Source organism: Podarcis muralis, chromosome 14 (assembly GCF_964188315.1).
Source record: "Podarcis muralis chromosome 14, rPodMur119.hap1.1, whole genome shotgun sequence".
Lineage (NCBI taxonomy): Eukaryota > Metazoa > Chordata > Lepidosauria > Squamata > Lacertidae > Podarcis > Podarcis muralis.
Window position 1 is genome coordinate 20,043,005 of NC_135668.1, and position 21,396 is coordinate 20,064,400.

The window sequence follows — 21,396 nt, forward strand, 5'->3', positions numbered from 1 at the left end:
TTCAGTGGGAGACAAACTGCATCCTAAATATGTTTAGCAGAGAGTAGGATTGGATGGAGCTGTCTGTTTCAAGCCAATTTCATGTGTGTTGATTCGTAAGTTTGCCCTGTCCCCCTTTTGCATTTTTTAAAAAAATTCCGCAATAAAAATAGTTTTAAAAAGGTATTTCAATATGCATTTCAATATACACCTACATGTATTTTATCCAAAATGCCCGTGTTGGTACATTTTGCTACATTTGAGCCAGGAAATGTATCACAAAATTCAGAGAAGCACAGAATCCAAGAGATAATTAACATTCCAATCCGTTCATTCATATTAATATGCATCAGATTTCACAGAAAATCAAATTCCTCACCCAGCTCTACTTAAGAGTAAGTACCACTGAACATTGTGGTTATTGCTTCCAAGTTTTTTTTTTTAAAAGCCACATAGGATGTACTGGCAAGAACAAGGTTTAACTCCTTCCTGTTCTGTTCAATTGAGCGTACAGCATGATCTTAAGAATCATAATCAGAAGCAAGCCCCACAGAGTTCAGCTGGAACGGCTCAGTAGTAATTCAGACCATTTAAAAGTTAAGCACTTTTAACAAAGCTGGAACAGAGTTCCATTCCTCCCCCTCCATTTACTTTGGGCTCTATACTGACAGGGAAAAAGTACAAGATTGCAACCATTAGCGAAACCCACTCAGATTTCCTATAAATGGTAGGCTACTTTTGGTAAAATCTACTTTTTTGCTCCGATCAAGATTCTTCTCCAGCAGCATAGCAATGGAGAGAAAATGCCTGACTCTTTAAGAAGATGGGAACACCTACAGCCACAGCAAAATGTGCAAAATGTACTAAAGTATCCAATGTGCACAACTGTCTACATCTGCAATATTCTAGACCTAGCACACCTTTGTATGCATGCTTATACAGTGGTACCTCGGGTTAAGTACTTAATTCGTTTCGGAGGTCTGCTCTTAACCTGAAACTGTTCTTAACCTGAAGCACCGCTTTAGTTAATGGGGCCTCCTGCTGCTGCCGCACCACTGGAGCACGATTTCTGTTCTCATTCTGAAGCAAAGTTCTTAACCTGAAGCACTATTTCTGGGTTAGCGGAGTCTGTAACCTGAAGCGTATATAACCTGAAGTGTATGTAACCTGCGGTACCACTGTTGTGCCTTTGTTTCTCTTTGAGTTCTATAGATACAATAAAACCACCTTCATTCAAGCAGTTTTGCAAGGCCGTCCTAAACATTAAAGGGAACACTAAGTGCACAGGGGTTTTTTTGCACCGACTGCAAAGAATTAGACACAGGTTGTATTATCAGGCAAACTTATTTGGGAGTAAATTGCACTGAACCAAGGCAGAATTACTTCTGAGTAAACATGCACACTCTCGGGATGCAAGTGTGGTATGAATATTGAAAAGTTACAGATAAGCAAATCCTTATACAGTGGTACGACCCTCTCCAATTCCACTTTCCTGGTCAAATTCAGTATGCCCCCAATTTATTCCTAAAGTGACCAATTACAAGCATGGTGTGTAATTCGCTTATTGGGGTGGCTTTAAGAATAAGAACTAAACCATTTCATCACAGACAGACCAACTGACAACTGTTAGGTAAAGGGGCTGATTATTATGATGTTCCAGCCCTGAAGAACAAATGTGGTGATAAACAGCAGAGGAGGACTTAGGGAGCTGCCTTATACAAAGTCGAATCATTTGTCCATCCATCTCAGTGTTATCCACTGTACTTGCAGGAGCTTTCCAGGGTTCTAGCTAGGAGACTTTCACAACTCTGTTAGGGAGATCCAGAAGAACTGAGCTGGCAACCTGGGAACATGTGTGCTATCATTAAGCTATGGCCTTTCCACCATCACTCTCATGCCTAACTTGTGAATGTCCTCATGGCATAAAGCTGCTTTCTGCAAGGAACTGAATACTGCATGAGATGGATCAAATGAATGTTTAATTTCTTCCATAATCACACATTCCTATAAGCCTATGCCTTACATGTCTAGGCAGCTTGGTTCCTGCTCTCCAACGCACTTCACAAACATAGATGTGTTAGATTTGGTGGTTATTCAGTTTTGGGGAGGGGGAATCACTCTGTACATGCTCAGTGGAACCATATTACATCTTTACATATCCCAAGGGTAGTGCAACCAGGTTTTAAGGCACTGGTTGTAAAGCAGTGCTTTGGGGGGGGGGGCGGAGAGAATAAACTCTGACATTTACTAAATTTCAACTCATTTCAGGGCCTCCCAACTCAACACCCATTTGGGAGGATGTGCAAAAATCTTTGCACATAGTCATGAGGACTTCAGCTTCCATGTGTGCAAGAACTGGGGATTTGGAGGATCAAACCCCACTTTGTCATTATAAGAGTAGAACAGTGGCACCTCTGCTTATGCCTAAAAGCTACGCAACCAGGGAAACACTAAAACAACAAGGGAAGACATTTAGCTCAGCAGTAGAGCACAACACAGACAGTCCTGGGCACAACTGGCAGCCTCTGCAAGTAGACCTAAGAAAAGACCCAGTCTGAAACCCTGAAGATTTTCTGCCAGTCAGGGTAGACCGGGGGCAGTCAACATGGTGATGGCCATTGTCATTGGACTACAACTCCCATCATCCCTGATCATTGGCATTGCTGGCTGGGACTGATGGGAGTTTAACCCAACATGTGGAGGGCACCATGCCGGCTACCTCTAGCATAGACCATGATGAGCTGGATGGATGAATGCCCTGACTTGGCTGGTCTTATAAGAGCAAAATAGTACCTCTACCTAAGCTTCCTTGTTCCAGATCCATGTCTTTGTCTCTCTCAAATACACACACACACAACCAAGTTCATAACTGGTGATGGAGAAGGGAAGGAACCCCTGCATACTTTATGCCGCCCCAATGGCTTGCATCCCACAAATTGGGAAGCTGTTGCTGTTAAGGTCTGAGGAATTAAATTGTTGCTTATCTGTACTGGTTATGACGGGAACACCAACCAGCACCAACAGCCCTGTGGGAAGGAAGATAAGAGCAAGGGAGGCAGGCAAAGGCTAGATTGCAGCCTGCTGCAATGAGACAACCCCATTCTATTCCACACCACAAGTCACAGGTCCAGATTTAAATTTTGTTTTAATATTTTAAAGTGTTAAACTGCCTTGGGTGCCTTTGCAGAATGGGGAGATAGATAGATAGACAGATGATAGATAGATAGATAGATGATAGATAGATAGATAGATAGATAGATAGATAGATGCAATAAATAAACAAATTGTGCCAGGTTGTGCCATTTGCATATTATATTTTACTGGGTTGTGTTTTTTCCTTTTAAACTAGGTAACCTGCTCTGAGACCTTCAACTGAAAGGTGAGTAATTAACACACCTGCTTAATTAAATTAATTGATTAGTAATACTAAGCAATGTATCAAACCCTCAGTGGAGAGAGGGAGGAAATGGGGAAAGCTCTATTCCCTGGACTTTTCTAAACATTGTTGATGTTTTTCTGTTGGTGATGGTGGTAGGGAGGAATGACTGTCAACAACATCCACCAACTAGGGAGTCAGCTCCTGAAAGAATTATAGTGATCTTTTGTGAATTGTTTTCCATGGTTTAAGGTTGGCGGGGGGGGGGGGGGACAGAGAGTTGCTTCCAACCAAATCAGGCAAAAAGCACTTATTTGCCTCAAATTGGCGGCTAAAATGTGCCAGGAGTGAGAGACTAGGCCGAGCTAGCGCTGTGCTTTGCGTTGCCATGGGAACGGAATGCAGATTTCCCCAATTGCTTTTTTATTTGCTAGACATTGTAATACATATTATGTTTCAACTCTGGGGTTTGCAGTGGAGGTAAAGAATCCTTTATGAATGTTAACCATTCAGGCAACTTGGAGGAGGGGAGGTGGTGTGGTGGTGATGAGAGTGGGAATGGGGGGGGGGGGGTTGGTCGGCGAGAGAGAGAGACAGAAAAGTCTCAGCAGTTAAAACAGGTAGTTTATATGCAGGCAGAGTCTCAATGTTAAAGTCTGGCCCTAGGAACCAGGCCCCTTTCTATTCAAGAAACTCTCCCTTCATTTCTGCTCCACTTCACTCTGCACAGAGACCCCCAACTCCACACAAAAGCAGCTGCCAAAGCCCGTGAAAAGTGATCAAATTATCAAGAACTTGACCTCACAGAGGGGGCAGAGTTTTGGGGGAGAGGCCTGTAACAAACCCAAACCAAGGAAGAGCCTGGAAAAGCGGGGGGGGGGGGGCTGTAGTGTGCTTGAGAGAAATTCCAAATGCTAATAGGCTTTCTACATAGAATAATTTGATCAAGGGGCATTGTTGCAAAAGAGTTCAGACACACTCGCTGCTTCACACACACACACACCCAGCAGCCTCTTCCTCCTCACACTTTGCACTGTCTTAATAGTTTGGGGTGCATCTACAAGACTTGCAAATTAATTTCAGGCCATATATATATCTGCGTGCGTGCACACATACACACATCTATTTGGATCATTTGTGTTTTCTGCTACCTCCCACTTGCCCCCCCCCCCCCCAGGTTCTCACAAGCCTGCTCCGGTTTGGTTTCTGGCCATTTGCATGTACGCACGCACACAATTGCTGAGGGCAGGAAAAAAGAGTGAATCATCATTAAAACTCCTAAAACAACAAGCACATTAGAAAGAAACATAAAGCAGCAATCATATATAGGAGGATACCTGTATTGAAGTAACGTGGGGAGCATTTCTCAAACGCCAGCAGCCGCAGACAACTTCATTCCCTGAGAATCTTGATCTTTTGGCTTCGTTTTCTTTCCCCTTGTCTCCAGCTCTCCGGACTTTTCCTCCTCCTTCTTCTTCTTCCGTGCTGCTCCTCTTCGCCTCCCAGCTCCCAGAAGTTTTTGGAAGTCATTTCTACTTTCGGTTATCTAGCTTTATGATGGCTTGATAACACTCATACAGCTAGATAACCAAAGACAGAAACAGCCCTCCCTCTTCCGAGGCGTCTTCTTGCTTTCCTCCCCTCCACTTTTTCTCTCTATCTCTTTTCTTTCTTTTTTTCCCTCCTCATAAAGCTGGGCTCAACTTGGCGGGGGTAGCAGAAGAAAAAACAAGAGTGGCGAGGTTTGGATCTTCGATCTGCCATCGAGAAAGCAAAAAAAAAAAAAAGGAGGAGAGAGAAAGAGATAAAAGAAAGTGAAACTTTTATGGAAGACGAGAGAAGAAAAAGAGCAGCGTTGCACTCATTTAAGAAGGAAAAGCGGGAGAAGGACCTGCTCTGCAGGTTATGGCTGGCAGAAGTCACCCATTGCTGAGTTCTGACTATCTGAAATGAGCCATTTCCCTTCGGGGGAAGCAGCTGGTTTACATTCAAATCACACCCTGAGATATTAGGCTGATGTCTCGCCCTCTTTCTACTGACCAAGTTCTATACTCCTTTTCTGATGCTAAACACCCTTCTTTGGGAAGTGACGTCAACAGGGCTGGCAGCCAATGGGCGGCCTCGCATTCAAATCACCTCTCCTTCCCGCCTCTTTTGCTCTTTCCCTCCCACGCCTCCCCACCCAACACACATTCCGCCCCTTTCCTTTTAGGCAACAATATTTCTTTGAAGTCTGCCATACGAACCCCCAGCCCACTCTCCCTGCCTGAGTTAAGGCCTGCAACACAACCTTGTGCCATTTCACTTGGCAGCCAGCCCCACTGAAGTGAACGGGGCTTCCTGCAACGCACATTTCCTCTTTTCTGGGGGGCTCAAAGAAACCCACTGCGTCTTGATTTTGTTCAATGGGGGCTTCCAGTCTAAACCCTGGGTGCCGCAAATTAAGATCTGAACGAGCGGTCAGCCCCTTGACTAAGGGCGATCTAACACCACTTTGTTGGGAGGTGGGGCGTGGGGGAGGCCTGGGATTTTGCAGACTCTTGGGGGGGTGAAATCAGATCATTTTAAAATCACTGGGGATGGAGAGGATTCTTGCACTCCGCAACACGAAAGAGGAGCCCTTCTCACGTCCCAGGGCCCGATCCAGCGAAAGTTAAGCCCTATGAAGTTCCCTTGAGTTCATTGGGAGAGATTTAGACACTTGCTAAGGGCTGCAGCAAACGTGCCCGATTATGGCCCCTATCCCATACATGTTTCAATCGTCACATTGAGCTATTAGCATGGGGAGGGGGCTTCTTCTTAGGTTGGAACGCGTAGGACAGCAGTCATGCTTGAGATTAAGTTCCAACGAGTTTTGTGGGATTTTATTTTTACTTTTAGTAAAAAAAAAATACCCAAACCCCAGCCAATACATTTCTCTCCTGTTGAAAAACCCCCAAATGTAAAGTGTTTAATGTTGCCTGGATTCCTGTCTCCCAACACCTTTTTTTTAAAAAAAATTTATAAATAAATAAATTAAAATTAAAGCAGAAACAGTTTCCCTCTTGAAACAAACACGGGAATGGCAAAAATGTGTGGACAGCTGAGTTTGGGGAGCCTAATCGTTCAGTATATTTTCTCCTCTGAACGATGCATTTTTTCCTAGAAGAATTGAAAATGGAAAACAAGTGCCTTGGGGGGGAAAAATTCCCCAGTTACGAAATATGAATTATCTCGTATTTTTCTACGGCCTCCAGCCTCTCACTTACAGTGCACACCCATTGCAACACGCCCTTGGCTCCAGCACTCTATCAAATAAGCACCACCCAGAATTAGGAGGCGAGATGATTAAAATAAATAAATGGTTTGATCCCTTTCTTCTTCTCGTAACGCGTCTTTGCTTTGATCTGCTGTGTGCGGAAGACACCCGCCTCACCTTCAGCACCAACGCCTCGCTCCTCAACGCGTTTTTACACACTGGAGCGATCGACAACGAGCGATAGGCAACGTGCTCACAGATCAAACAATACAGGCATTAGAAGCGATTACTGTCTGAACCGGCATCAGACACAATCTCTCCTTCTATCGGGTTTCCAAAGGGTCCCCAAACCGAGATCAGATCCGGAAATGCAACGCGAAGCACGTTTGATCGAAAACGAGCAGAGAATGAAGGTGAAGGTTAGAAGCCTGGGCAAGGGAGCAGCACCTAAGGAGTTCTAGAATAGCGAATCAGCAGCCTCGGATCCACCCTTTATTCCGAAATAAAGGTAACATACAACAGGCCAATGCCAAGCACATTTTCAGTGGAACTCCTATACATGTCTACTCAGAAGGCAGGCCTTTTTTTAGCTCAATGAGACTTGCTTGCAGGTAAGTGCAGGTGGAGGACTGCAGTTTAAATCACAGCAGGTTACAGATCTCAATGCGTTGTACACTATGTGACACATTTCCACAGAATTCTAGAATTATACAGTTAAAAGGAACCACGAGAATCATATTGTCCAACCCCCTGCAATGCAGGAATCTTTTGCCCAAGGCGGGGCTCGAACTCACGGCTCTAAGATTAAGAATCTCGTGCTCTACCGATTGAGCCATCCACGCCTTAAAAGCCTTCTAACATCACATCCAGATCACATTCCCTGCATGGAATTCTAGATTGCTGCTAATCTCAGAAGGCGGAGGGATCTAACTGACTCCACAATCCTGCGCCTACTTACCCAGAGGTAAATCTCACTGTGTTTCCGGAGACTTAGGTTGCGACCCTTAATCCCATTTTCCTGTAACCAAAAACCCCGCTTGAATTCCACAGGACTTACTTCCGAGGATATCAACTTGCCTCTGGATAGAAATGCTTAGGGTTGCGCTGAAGTGAGTGGGTTTAGGATTGCAAGTCCAAACCGGCTGATATCCAGGCACTAGGCTCACCCTTATGCCACTGGGGCGAGAGAGATCAACAAGATTCTCCACACACTGGATTCCATTCTAGCGCGCATTCCCAAAAGCAATCCAGCCTTTTCGGATTCTTTTTTTGGAATGTTTGGGAGGGAGACATAGATCTCTGCTTTTAACCATTTTCAAAAGGCTGTCTTTCCTGTTTTCCTATCGCTATGCAGGCGCGCGCACACACACATATAGCAATCTAATAATTAGATAGATTATATTGGGTAAGGGGGTCTTTCTTATCTCCGGGCTCTTGACCTGCACAAAGTACCAATGGATATGATCTAATAGCTTGCTCTACTTCAAAAATTAAATCTACATTAAATCAACATTCTCGCGTGATTTTTCCCCCTATAAAGATTTTTTTTTAATAAAAAAAACAACTAGCTACAAGGCTAATGGCTAGTTTAATAAACGGCCTCCGAAGTAAATTCCTTTGATTTCATCAAAACTTACTTCCAAGTAATGTTAGGACTGAAGCTCTAAGGAAACACTAGAGTTCTCTGAATACCCCCAGGCAAAATCTTTACACACCGCCTTCCAGGTACAATGGAAAAGGGACCTTAAGGGGCTCTCAGACCATTCCGTAGGTCAATTAAACCGATACACTTAGACTGAAACTAAGTCAGCGGAACAGATATCCACCGAAAATCCTGACTATGTCAATAAGTCGTAATTTCGGAGGAGGTCCACGAGGTCCGGTGTTCTAATTCCAGAACCTTTGAATGATCGGTGGGATTAGATTTCCTGGACGACGCCCTCCGCCTCCATTCCCCCCACCATTTCTTGGAGGAAAATTAGGCTCCTTCACTCTCCCCCACCCTCCGTTTTCTTTTAATTTTGACTCGGAACAAACACGCTTTAAAAACACCGCTCCACCCCACCGGGCGAATGGTGCACGCGTTGGTTGCCGTTTGAAAGGATCTGATTGGGTGGGACTGAGAACGTGTGGATCAAACTGGAGTGAAAGCAGTGAATGGGATCTGACTTCGGATCAGAAGCAGATCTGCAACTCCCTCCCCTCCTCCCACGGCCTAATCCAGTGTATTTGCAAGACAGGTTGTTTTAAAGGACTAATCTTGAATTAGATTTCCCTGGACTAGAAGACTGGTGGGAAAGCAGGGGAAAGATACTGAACATTGAGAATTTGGGGTTTTCAAACAAAATCCAAATATTACTGATCCTCTCCCCAGGTCCAGGGGGAATTATTGTAGATTTTCCTAAAAGAAGGAGGTGTGGTTCTCTTTAGTAAAGGATGATTATCCGTGGCTGGCTAGTAGGTCCCTCCGCTTAGTACCCATCCCCAAAATTCCACTTTCTCGAACGCCATTTCCCAAATGCTCACACTTCTGTATAGAGTCTTAATGTTCTGCGCCTCCCCTTACATGTTTCGGTGAAAATATAAAACCTTTCCGCCTGAGTCCACGTCTGTTGCCCGCAGGGCCCGGCACCTTTGCAGGAGCGAAATATGCGGCGCAAGGGTGGGGAGGGGCGTGTGGATGATGCTCTCTCAATTTTTCCGAAGATTTCTAGCGAAAAGGCGTTCGGAATGATGTTCTGGGTTCCACGGACATTCATTCTAGGGTTTGCGATTGAATCAAGGATGAAACACACACACACACCCGGGTGTTACTGGACCCCAACTCGCATTGCGCCAGGCATCGTGTGGAAAGTGGTCAGGGATGATGGGAAATGTAGTCCAGGAAGGATCTGGAAGGTCACCGGTTCCCCTTCTCGGAATAAAACGAGGCGCGCGCCCCCCCCTCCAACCTGGCCTTGTAGAAACGCGCCGCTCGTTTCTGCCTGTACTGTTGTTGTTGCTTTCTCCTCCTGCGTGGAAAACAGAAGCAGGCATCTCAAGGCCAAGCGCGCGATATTTCCTCCAGCGCCTGAACAGGATGACCGTAAAACATGCAAGGAAAATCCTTGCCTTCATTATTTCTCTGTGCGCAAATACGCAGAAGCCACTTGGACGAGCTGATTTCTGCCCCCCGCCCCCGCTCCATCACACAGGTAGCTTGCAAGCTAGGCAGACGATTCGATAACCTAAATCCAGAACCGACAGGTTCTGCCACAGTCAGAGTGTCTTAGCCTTTAAGGTACTACAAGACTCTGTTTTTGCTGCAACCGACAGACATGGCTACCCCTCTGCAAGCATGCTAAATCTAAAACGTTGTCGTTGCCATTAAGTGTGTGTGTGTGTCACATTGACTTGTCTCCTCTAGTCAATATTCTATGCATCTGCCCGTGCAGTTGAACGGTATGTTTCAAATCGATGCTAAATGCCACAGGATCTCTCCGCTATGGGGAATGGCTGTTCTACGTGTGCGTTGAATCCGGATAAAACAGATTTGTTAGCTGAGTGGGTGGGTGTTGGAAATAAAGAAAGAAGATATGTGTGTGTGGATGGATAGATAGAATATTGATAAGACAGAGAGAGGTGGTGAACGACGGGTAAAAAGAGGGGAGGGAGAGATGAAGGGAAGGAAATAAGGAATTTAAATATAATCTAAATAAATCAAATAATCCCTGGATCAAACCACTATTTCCAGAGGGGGGCTTCGAATCCACGGAACACGAAGAAGGAAAGGAACCAAGGAACGCAAGAGGCGACCGAATCCGCTTTTGCCTGGTGCCCAGCTACTAGCCAGCCTGGCCAAGCAGTCGTTCCTGCCCCATTTCTGTCCAGCACTTTCCTTTCAAACCCCCACCATCATTCAGCAGGTAGGCTAGCTCTGGCCAAGCCCGGGATAGTCTTGCCAGCAACCTTAGGCCTAACCTCCTGGTGCTGTCTCGCGTTACAGATCCTCCGAGAGGCTTTTGGAAACTGGGAGCACGCCAGCCTTCCCGCAACCCCAGTGAGAGGTCTCCTCCCTCGGGTCTCCGGATGGGAAAATGCGGTTGGGGACTAACTCTGCCGCGGAACACTATTCCCTACTTCTCCACCGGCTGCCCAAGAATGAAGCGTTGCTTAAATCCGAGGGCGAAGGCACTGGCCAAGGTGCTGGAAGCTAGCTTCCCTTAACGTGCCTTCGTTGCCGCCACATATTTGCATCATCTGTTCACCATCTCTCACCCGCTCGCCTCTTGCAAAATAAAATAAAATCTCCTTAATGCCCCCTCCGCTCCCTCCTTTCTAATACAATGGGAAATTTTCTGGTAAGGGACAGTAAACAAATAGCAAAATCGTGCATCAGGTTACATAATAAAAAATTCTCCCCCAACCTTAAAAAAAGAAATTCTAATCTAGGTATAATCCGCCTCTGGCTAGAGCTATTTGTAACGGATGGAAAATGAACAGTCCCCTATTAAATAAATATTTCCCCCCTCCTCGGAAATTATCAAAGATGAATAAAACTTCCAGAGCGGTGGCAACCCTCTTAGTCTGTTGTTGCAGAGGGTCTGGTGCTATCTTAAAGACTGAAACTGCACCCCTAAACCCACTTATCTGGGAGTAAGCCCCACTGAACTTGGGGGTTGTACTTCTGATTAGAAATGTATAGGATTCCACTCTAACAAATCGATTCAGACTCGTTCGCTCTTCCACCAGATCATCAAAGCTAGATGCAATTCGACTCTAATTGAAATAACAAGTCACAGTTATTGGTTGTTTTATAAGGATTGCATTTAAGGTGGTTGCCAGCCTTCCCGAAGAGGGCTGCAGGCTTTCTTTCTTTTCCCTGGCCTCCAAGACTTTGGGAGACTGCAGGGTGTCAATCTAACAAGGCCCAACTCGGATCCATCAAGCCTCAGTACAAAGACAGAGTGTCCTGGCTGCAGCCACGTCACCGCCATCCCCTACCTAGGAGTAGTAAGTGGGAGAAGATTTCAAGCGCGCCACTAAATCCAAAAGGCATCTTTCAAAATCCCTCCTACACCTCAGACGCGTAGCTGAGCCCGATTCTGGGAGGTGAAGAATGTCTCTTCACCCAGCCCAAGAGGAGAGCAATGGGTGGAAGGCGGAGAGGAGATACAGGGATGAAAATGAGGGCGAAGAGATGGGAGAGAGGAAAGAATCTACAACCCCACTTTCTGGGAATGTGCCCCCCCGCAGCCAGTGTGGCTGCTCTGAAGTGAACGGGTCCGTGTTGGAAGACTGGACAGGTCAAATCTTCCCAATACTGGGGTACCATTCAGGAGAAATGCTCCCCATCCCTATAGCTGTGAAATGGGCCTAGGAAGCAAAAGCTTTCGCTCCCTTCTAACAGCTTTGTGCTCCTGCAAAGGAATGCTTTAAATGTGGGGATTTAAGGGTGGCGGGGAGAGGGAGGCGTGGGGAGGGGAGGGAGGAAATCGCGTGGAAGTCCCAACAGGGAGCCATGTAACACGGCTGTCTGTCTGTCGGTGCGCTGGTGCAGAAAAGGCAGGCCGAGCTCGCAGTCGCCGGGGCCGCAGGCTCGCAGGGGGAGCAGGCTCGGCAGCTACCACGCTCACATGGCGGCCGCCAGATTTCCCCAGTGATATTTCTCCATTCCACCCCTCTCCCTCCCTCCCTCCAGCATGCTTACACAACCCCCCTAGGCTGACTGTGTTCCACACCGTGTCGTTACTTCAACGCCCAAAAGCACAACACAGAGAGAGACGCACACCAGAGTAGTGTTGTTGTTTTTTAGCGTTGCAAAATCATAACACACAGAGAGAGAGAAATGGTGCCTGGTTTTACTGAGATGAGCATTTTTTAAAAGGGTCACAACCAGCCAGCTAGAAAGAATCGTAGCCCCAACCTTGCCGCACTCGCTTTCCAAGACATTCAAAATTAAAGAAGCCCTCCTGCTCTCCTCTTCTCCAAGAAAGAAAGAAAGAAAGAAAGAAAGAAAGAAAGAAAGAAAGAAAGAAAGAAAGAAAGAAGAAAACTACACACATCATCTCTCGAGGCCTTCCCCCCCTTTTTTTTACGCCTGAGCATGTCTGACGTCAGGTCTTCTTTAATTAGGGGAAAGTTATTTTTAGCCAACCTCGAATAACCACACACACGCTTCTTTGCTCGGTGGACTCAGTAAGGTGAATCTCAGGTCCCCTCACCTCTCTCTTTGCCAACTTCGCACCGCAGATCCCGAAGGGTTCGGAGGCGGGTATTTTTGGAGAAATAAGAAGCGGGCTGGTTGGGGGGAAAGTAAGGGCGGTGAACTGGGAAGCCTCGCTTTGCCGAGTAATTAAGAGTCCCATCATGAGCGGTGTATACGCGGCCGCTCCAGAAACGGAGGAGAAAGCTGAGGGAGAGAGGAGGGCCAGAGTGTGTTTGTTTTTCTCTTTATACTGCCTTCCAAACAAGCGTCGGGGAGTGAGGGGACCGTGATCTAGACAGGAATGCACGTCCTTTGAACGCCTGGCCTGTTTTGAGGGGCGCAACTTAAAATATCATATGCTATATCCCCAGGCACACGCTCAAGGCTGAGGCCTAATCGGTGGGAATCGTTCTAATTCACTATTATTATTTTAATTGACTCTGAAAAATAAGAGGAAGAAAAGAAAGGTAAGGAAGGAGAAATGATACCTAATAAAATGAAAGTTAAGCAAAGGCAATAAATCCAGACGCAGAAGCATTCGCTGCTTACCTAAGTATCAATGCAGCGGCTGTAACTTGCGATAGAAAATATATCCAAGTTCCGCCGCCCCCACCCTCAACGTTAGTTAGGGTTTCTGCCTCCAATAACAGCAAATTAAATGATTCATTCTTAGTGGCTGTCCTCATTTCGGTAATGTACAGTAAGCAATGCTTCTAAATGGGATGCTCTCTAACTGTGTTTTCAAGGCCAGACATCATGTAAAAAGTGTAATGGTTGTTGTGGTTATCATTATCATTATCATTCTCTCAAAAAATATCCACTGTAAGCCTGGGATATTTCACACGTGTCTTGAAATCCGTTACTCTTATATATATACTCCTACATAAATATTTTGCACCATGGGCATCGAAACACTACAGAACCCATTTTGTTTGTTAAGAGAATTTGCAATATTAACCATCCCATGCAAATCGCACACGCTCACCACAAACCCACGGGCCCTTCGAAAAGAACAAAGCCTTTTGAAATAACTGGTGGGTGAAGAATCTTTCTAATGCCCTCCGCGTAAATAATAGTCTCAGAAGTGGCTTTTACAAGAGCGAGCATTTGGGAGAAGTGGATCGATATCTTTCTAAGGTTTGGTAAGGACCAGCTCAGAGCACCTCAGTAACTATGTGAATATCCAAGAAACCAGCAACTCGTCCCCTCGTTTCTACAGCGCATCTTGGAAACAAATCCATAAACGTGGAATACAAGCCTGAAACTTAAGGCCGTCCCCAACAGTGGGCCGACTGAGGCAGCTGCCTCGGGTGGTGGATTCGGGACAAAGACACCCAAAAAGATGCATTATTAATATAATTATTATTTAATAATTATTTAATATAATTATTATTTACCAGCACCATCATCGCTAGTGTTAGTGCAGTTATTACTTTCTTCTGTTAGTGTTGTTATTAAATGCTGGCGATGAACTTCAAGGCCTCCTCGCAACACTCTTAGTTCCAACAGCCCAAGAACCGAAGACAGACAGACGCACAGTAGACCCTCGGAATGCCTTGACTTGGCGAAGGGTGGTAGCTAACGTAGCTTTACTCAGAGTAGACCCATTGAAAGCAATGGGCCTCAGTTAGTTCATCCTCACTCACTTTAATGGCTCTACACACCCAGCAGGACTAGCAGTGGCTACAACCCATATGCTATCAGGGGATACCTTTTAATCTGGGACTGCGGGAAGACGCCACCACGCTCCTCAACGGCAGCGTAACGCAGCTACCCGATCCATCCGCGCGCAAGTACAATCCAAGCAAGCTTTACTCGGGAGCCAATAATCACGCACGGCGCGCAGCGTGTCAGGGGATCGCAGCCTCGAACAATTCCACCCACCCCTGCTTCCTTTGGCTCCCCTCGCCTTCACGTGCGCAACGTCCCAAGAGCCCAGCTACTTCCCAAAGCCATGGATGCCTACCTATTGAAAGCTTTTTCCAGCGGGTGGGAGCAAAAGCACACTCGCACGCAGACCCGGCTTTGTCAAGATCCAAAGCTGCAACCAAGGAAGGTCTGGGAGGACTTCTCCCGACACCCTCTTCCTTCCTCCCGAGCGCCTTCTTCTCTCTTCCCCGCGTTCCCACGATCTTACTTCCCTTCCCCAAACCTGCAATTCACACGTGCTCGTCTTCCTTTCCTTCTTTGCCTCGTTTGATTATTCAAAGCAGCAAAGGAAGATCAACTTTCTCTTACAGAAGGGGGGAGAGATATTTCTTTCGTCCCCCGGCACCCTCGATCGTTCCCAAATCCGTTCCCCTTCTGCCCCCCACCCCCCTCAAAACGCCAGCATCCCCCTGAACGCCCCCCCCCACCTCACGCCAGACGCTGTTTCAAAGGCGAGCAGCGCCATCACTCCATAGCCGTCTCCACCGCCTCTAACCCAACCGAATCCCCATCTCTCTTTTCTACGATGGTGGGCCCAAAAACCCACAGCCTTTAACGCCTTCCCCCGTGGTTGTGGGGGAGCGAGAGAAAAGAAAGGCAGGCAGGCAGGATTCTCGGCGAAGAGCAAGCAAGATCAGCACTTACACGCGGCAGCTCCAAGCACGGGTGGTGGAGGAGGCAGGCAGGCAGACAGAAGAAATCCGTGGCCAAGAAAATAACAAGAATAATAATAATAAAAAGGAGAAGAAGATGGGGCGAAAGGCGATTGGAGCTGCTGCGTAGCTTATTTCCCAGCCGAGGATGATCCACGGCTTCAGTCTCGCTGTGTGGGCCTCCTTGGCCGGCCCCCCTTTCCCCCTTCTGGCTCTGAGGAAGCGGAGAGAGGGGTGGGGAGGAGGGGGGATTTAAGAGAAGGAGGGCGCCTCTAGCTGGGCTTCCTTCCGCGCGCCCAGCCAGCTCCTCTTAGCTCCAAAAGCTCTGGTCGTTTTCCAAGAAAGCCTGGTCTGCTGGCAGGCTGGGTGACGTCAGAGCAGCAGCGTCTTACTCGAGCCAATCAGGGGCAGCTGGAGGAGGAGGGGGGGGAGAGGCGAGGAGGAGGGGGAGGGGAGGGGAGGGGGCACTTGGCCAGTCTTCTCCACCGAGCAGAAATCTCAGCCTGCCCTCCCTCTCTCAGCCTGTAATTAAGACTCCGGTGGAGCTCCAATTAAAAAGGGAAAGTGGCTTGTGGCGGGGCGGGGAGGGGGAGAGGGAGTCCATTCTGATAGGCTTGCATAAGGACGGCCTTTTGAAAACAGCTCAGGCAGGCTTAGAAGAAGAAAACCAACATTATACCCACCCACCTGCCCCCCACCAGTCCCCCACCAGTCCTCAAACCCTCCTGGATAGGGGAATGACCAACGGGGTGGAATTCTGGGCAGGTAAAAGAGGCGTTTTTTGGGGGGGGTGTTGGTTCTGCCGCATTCTTTTCAGGGCGTTGAGAGGAGGTATTGTGGGACGGGGGGTAATGGGGTTTGCTGAGCAGACCCCCAAGTCTTTCGGCATCTTGGGATGGGGGATTGAGTAGGAGAAAAAGTCTTGGAGCAGGAAGGATAATGATCATAGCCTCTTTGACATAACTGATATTTTTGTGATAGTGGTTAGGTGACCCTCTCTCTCTTCCCCTCCTTGTTGCCTTTATAGCCACCCATACACCCTGTCTGTCTGTCTGTCTGTCTGTCTGTTAATTCTCCTGATGATAGATGGGGTGCGCGCCATAGGTCGGTAAACAGATGGGCAGATAGAACAAGCCAGAGGAACAGCTCGCGGGCACGTTGGGTTTGCACCTGGATTCTAGGAAAACCTCTTTCCCCACCCCACATTTTTAAACCCAGAGAGGCCCCCTCCCCAACTTCACCCCCCCCCCCACGGCGGGATCTGAAAGCCAGGGAGGAAGGGGGTCGCCCTAGAGACCCTCTTCTCTACTGGCCCCCCGCTTTCTGCGCTTGCCTCTCGCTCCATGCCCCTCTTCGCCCACCGTGGTTACCTTGCCTCGGGCGCTGTCCAAATGCTGAAACCCAGCCCCGCTTTCTCCCAGCCTGCTTTCTCCTTCCATCGCCTGGATCCACCTTCCCCCTCTACCTGTCTCTCCATCCCATTCCAAGCGAATTAGGGGCCTTGAAGAGGCCAGGGAAAAGACCAGCTCTCTACCCGAGATCGGGCAACTTCGCCCTCCTCTGCAGCGAGGTAGAAGGGTGGGAGGCTGCGGTAGTAAAGCGAGGGGGAGTAACGGGGAGGTGAAGTCTCCCCCTCCCCCTCCCCTCCCTCGCCCCCTCCCCCTCCCCTTCCCCCGCCCTCTCCCTCTGTCGTCTGCTTCCCAGGACCGCCGAAGCCGCGGGGGAGGTCTTGCCGCCTGAACTTGCCAGCGGGGTCTACCCCATCCATCAAAATCCAGACAGACAGACAGGCCAAGTTCATGAGCAATCAGTTTAACTCCTTGCGGGCCATTCCAGTGTTGCGCTGGAACAGACGACACCCCACCCCACCCCCAATAAAACCGACGGTGCGAGGCGGTGCTGTGTTTAGGTGAATGTGGGCGTGTGGACGTCTGAATTGGAATTCGAGCATTTGGAGCCTTAAATCAGTTCCTTCCCGTTTTGTTTCTCTTCTCTCTCTCGTCTTGATTTCACGTCTTCCCCCCCCCCCCTGCTTTCATTAGCCTCGAGCAACTCTAGTCGCTGTCTTATTTATTTATGTACTTGGATCCCCCTCCCTTTTTTATAGTAATTGCAGCTGCACTCCTATAGCCACTTATCTGGTCATAAGGCCCACTTCATAGGACTTACTTCTGAGTAGACCTGTCTAAGCTAGCACTGTACACCTGTTACTATTATTTTATCTCCAAACGTCTTGTTTCTCTTTCCTGCTATGTATGTTATGTAATGAATTTATTTTCCATATGCACACACAAAAATAATCTGCATTTTTCAGTATGCTCCGCTTAAAAAAAATATTATTATTTAACCAACCGTTGCTCCTACAACTCTTTTCTCCGGGCCATTAATATTTCCCAACTTGGACTGTAGACTCAATCTGTATATATATACATGTATATACACATATATATATGTATAGATATATAAATATACGATCACACAACACGGGATAATAAAGAGGCGCTATGGTATAAAACGTTGAAACCACAAGAACAGGTATTCAAACCTTCGCTAGCAGTAACCAAACTTCGGAAGAGGCAGATATACAATAGATGGGATAGCTACAAAAATCTTGCTGATCGCTTCGGATTTCTGAACTGGAAAGTACAAATTCCCATTTAGAAGATGCTCCGTGTATCACTGCGCTCTCTTAGAAAACACCAGGCCCTGCCACGATTTCTGTCTCATTTTGCTTTATGACAAAGGGTCGTATTTTATTTTTTAAAAAAAATAATAAAAAAATGTTTTTTAAAAAAATAAAATAAAAGCAACAACAGCAAATAACCTCCTTCCTTTCCCCCGGAAGTATCTGAGTTAGCGTTGTGTGGGTTAGATTTAAACTCTCTGGCCGCGAAAGGACGAGCACTGAAAAATCATTGCGTAACTGCGGGGGAAACGTCAGCCAGCAGTTAAGAGAAAATAATAGTAATAATCCCCTTCCCGACCTACTGCCGTCTCTCCGTGGCTGAGTTTATTTGCCCTAACAATTAATTCGCCAGAGACGAACTTTTCACGTTAACAGCCCTTCTTTATTTGGAAACCTTCGCGTTTCCTATTGAATTAGCTTTGCTCCGTTGGCGCTGAAATGAAGACGCCGGACCAACTTTTTGCCCGGAGTATTTTCTCACCAGCGCAAAGAAAAGTCCCTCTCTAACTTCCCCCTCCCTCTTCCCCCCGTACATTTCTTTTCTTTCATTTTTCTTTCTCTCTCTCCCTCTCTCTCATTCATTATTTCTTTTTCTTCCCCTTCTCCTTCTTCTTTTTTAATTCAAGCACCCGGGGGGTGGACGTGCCTGGCAGTTCAACTACTTCCAACCCCTTTTGTCCCGCCCGCCCCGGGGGCTCCATTGTCGCCCTGTTGAGTGAAGTTTCTGCCAAGGCAACTTTCCAATGGTGACCATGGTGCGGCGGGTGTGTGCTGTGTGTCTGGGTGTGTTTAAAGGCACACACCACCGGGGACCTCGAGCCCGAGGAGTCGGCGTGTGTGTGTGTGTGTCTGTGTGGGTCGACCTTTGCTTGTAAAACTGCTCTGTGCTTTCCGAAAGGGAATAGTTGAGCGTTGAGGGAACCATTCGCTTTGGGATTGTGTGTGTGTAATCTATTTAGATATTGATATAGACACACAAGCACACATAACAGATAAGAAAGTCATAAAGTCAGGGCTGGGTGTGCAATCTTCCTATTTTTACTGCAAGGGGTGTACTCTGCTAAACTCACAAATGTGAGTAAGGAAGGATAACATCCAACTAATATATCATAGTTTCTATACACATCCATACAGGGTCCAGGGCAGAGCTGTTCCAGCCCACTACGTTATCTAGTGCGCCAGAAATCTACTACCACCAGACTAACATCTCTGACGACGATGGGGAGAAAATTCACAAGTTATCTGCTTCTCACGGTCAACCAAACCCTCTCAGTCCCCAACCTCTTTCCCTAGCCCCCATACGAGTGAATGAACGTTTCCTCCATGTCCTCCCTTGTGTGAAAAGGAGAATATCGGACTGCGATCCGGATTAACGGTGTGCAAATATTACTCCCAGCCTTAAAAAAACAAACAAACAACAAATTGCTGTCCCTCGACTTTCCCTTTGCTCCATGCGAAGCACGGAGAGTTCATATGGAGCTGAGGAAAAGAGCTCCCATATATACCTTACATCACAATTTTAAAAGCGGGTCTATACATTTTTTTTAATCAATCAAAATCCTAAAGGAGGAAATTACTATATTGCCCCTTCTCCTTCCTGCATACAAGGTGCTGTAAAGTCTCTCCCCACTCGCAAACACACAGATAATAAGTTTTTGCCTAAGAGAGCTTCAGCTGGCCTTCATCTATGGAGAGTGAGAGACGGAGAGGGGCATCCTTCCCCTTCCTAAAAAAACCAAAACCTAGAAGTGGCCGACAAAAATGTGCCAATGAGTTGCCCAGAGTCAGGATCCAGAAAACTCTTCTTGACAATCCAGACAGAGTCAGTCAACAACCTTAGAATGGCTTGTGTTTCACACTCACGCACACCCGCGCATGCACAAACACACAAGCGTGTGTGTGTGTGTGTGTGTGTGTGTGTGTGTGTGTATTCCACACCCCCTCCTCTAAATCCTAAGACTCCCTCAAGGGAAGGAAGGAAGACACGTGTCCGGGGCCACTGCGGCAGCCCAAGTCAATTTCAGACAGTAAAAGGTCATAAATTCCACTACAGGACTTGGGATTTGTTGTGGTGGGGAAAGCCCCCCCCCCAACCCCGCCATCATCATTTATATTCCAGGTTGGAAATTTAGCCTTCTTCTGTACCCCGCGAAACACCCCCAAAATCTCCGCAGCTCCTTAGCCAATAACCCTTCTGAAATGAAGAGTCATTTTCTCTCTACTGTGTCTTAAACAAACGCCACGCAATAGGAACCGCGATGACCTTACCTTGCCGGAGAGGACTTGGCGACCCCGTCCACTTTGCTGGATCTCAGCTCTCGATCTCTCTTCCTGGGAGGGGGGGTCCCCTGAGCGTTCCCTCTCCCACAAATGGAGGGTCCTTTTTAGAGCTCCCTCCCTGCGCTCCTCCGTCTCTGTGTCTCTCTGTGCAACTGAAGCTCCGTCGCTCGTCTCCCGAGCAGAACAACGAAGGCTGGTTTCCCCCCACCGCCCCTCTTCCCTCCTCACCTCAGAGGGAGGCGGGAGGACGAGGAGGACTGCGGGGAAATGTCATTTTAGGATGTGGGAAGCCTGTAAGCAGGGGCCATGTGGGGCCAGAGCACCCCACGTAGGTCTATACGTCACCTATAAAAAGCCCCCGGCGCCTCCTTTCCTCCGAGGCTCCTGGCTGTTGATGCTCGCCTAATAAATATATGAATATCTATAATAACAAGCCTCGTCGCTCTTTTTCCTTTCCTTATAAGAATAAATGGGGGGAGAGATAACTTACAGACTTGTACTGAGGAAGGAAGAGAGGCAGAGGTTGGGTGAGTGATGGGGAACATCGCTGAAATATTTGGGGTGGGCGGAGAGGGGCGATAGTTGGCGTCCAAGGATGGAGGGTCCGCAGACTTGGGGGAAAGTTTGGAAGGAGAAAAGGGAGAGGAATCCCAAGTCCTCGAAAAGGCAGGAAGAAGAGGCGGCGTGGGTCCCAAAAAGCGAAGAGTGGAACTAGGTGGGGGAAACTCTCAAGGATGGGGGTTTCTCTCTTTGCCCCACCTCGAGAGAGAGAGAGAAGAGAGAGGCGGGGGTCTCCGTCCATCGAGGGGTTTATTCGAGCCCTCCTAGTAGCCCTAGACTGAAGAACCACCTCGAGAAAGCTGCCCCGTTCTCATTCCAGCCCTGCCAACCGAGTTTTGGCGAAGCGAGCGAGGCGGCGTCCACACGCTCCGCTGGACTGGATTGCGGAGCAAGATGCGGAGCGAGGCTTCTTCTGTGGCCGCCGCCGCCTTCCGGAGCTCGCGGTCGCCTGTCCCGGTTGGGGCGCTGCCAACGCGAAGAAATCCACAGCTCCCTGCCTGCCCCCTA

General features: G+C 47.7%; 1 long non-coding RNA gene across 2 annotated transcripts in view; it reads right to left on the minus strand.

Moving 5' to 3' along the window:
• The window catches only part of LOC114584256 (uncharacterized), a 100,782-nt gene extending 80,188 nt beyond the window's left edge, over window positions 1–20,594 (minus strand). Inside the window, exon 1 of one of the 2 annotated variants that reach the window (XR_013390648.1) lies at window positions 20,317–20,594. This is a non-coding gene — a long non-coding RNA (uncharacterized LOC114584256). Of the gene's footprint in view, window positions 1–15,354; window positions 15,675–20,316 lie in introns of those variants that run through there. The other variant, XR_013390649.1, reaches the window with a different exon arrangement.
• Window positions 20,595–21,396: the final 802 nt, after the last annotated feature.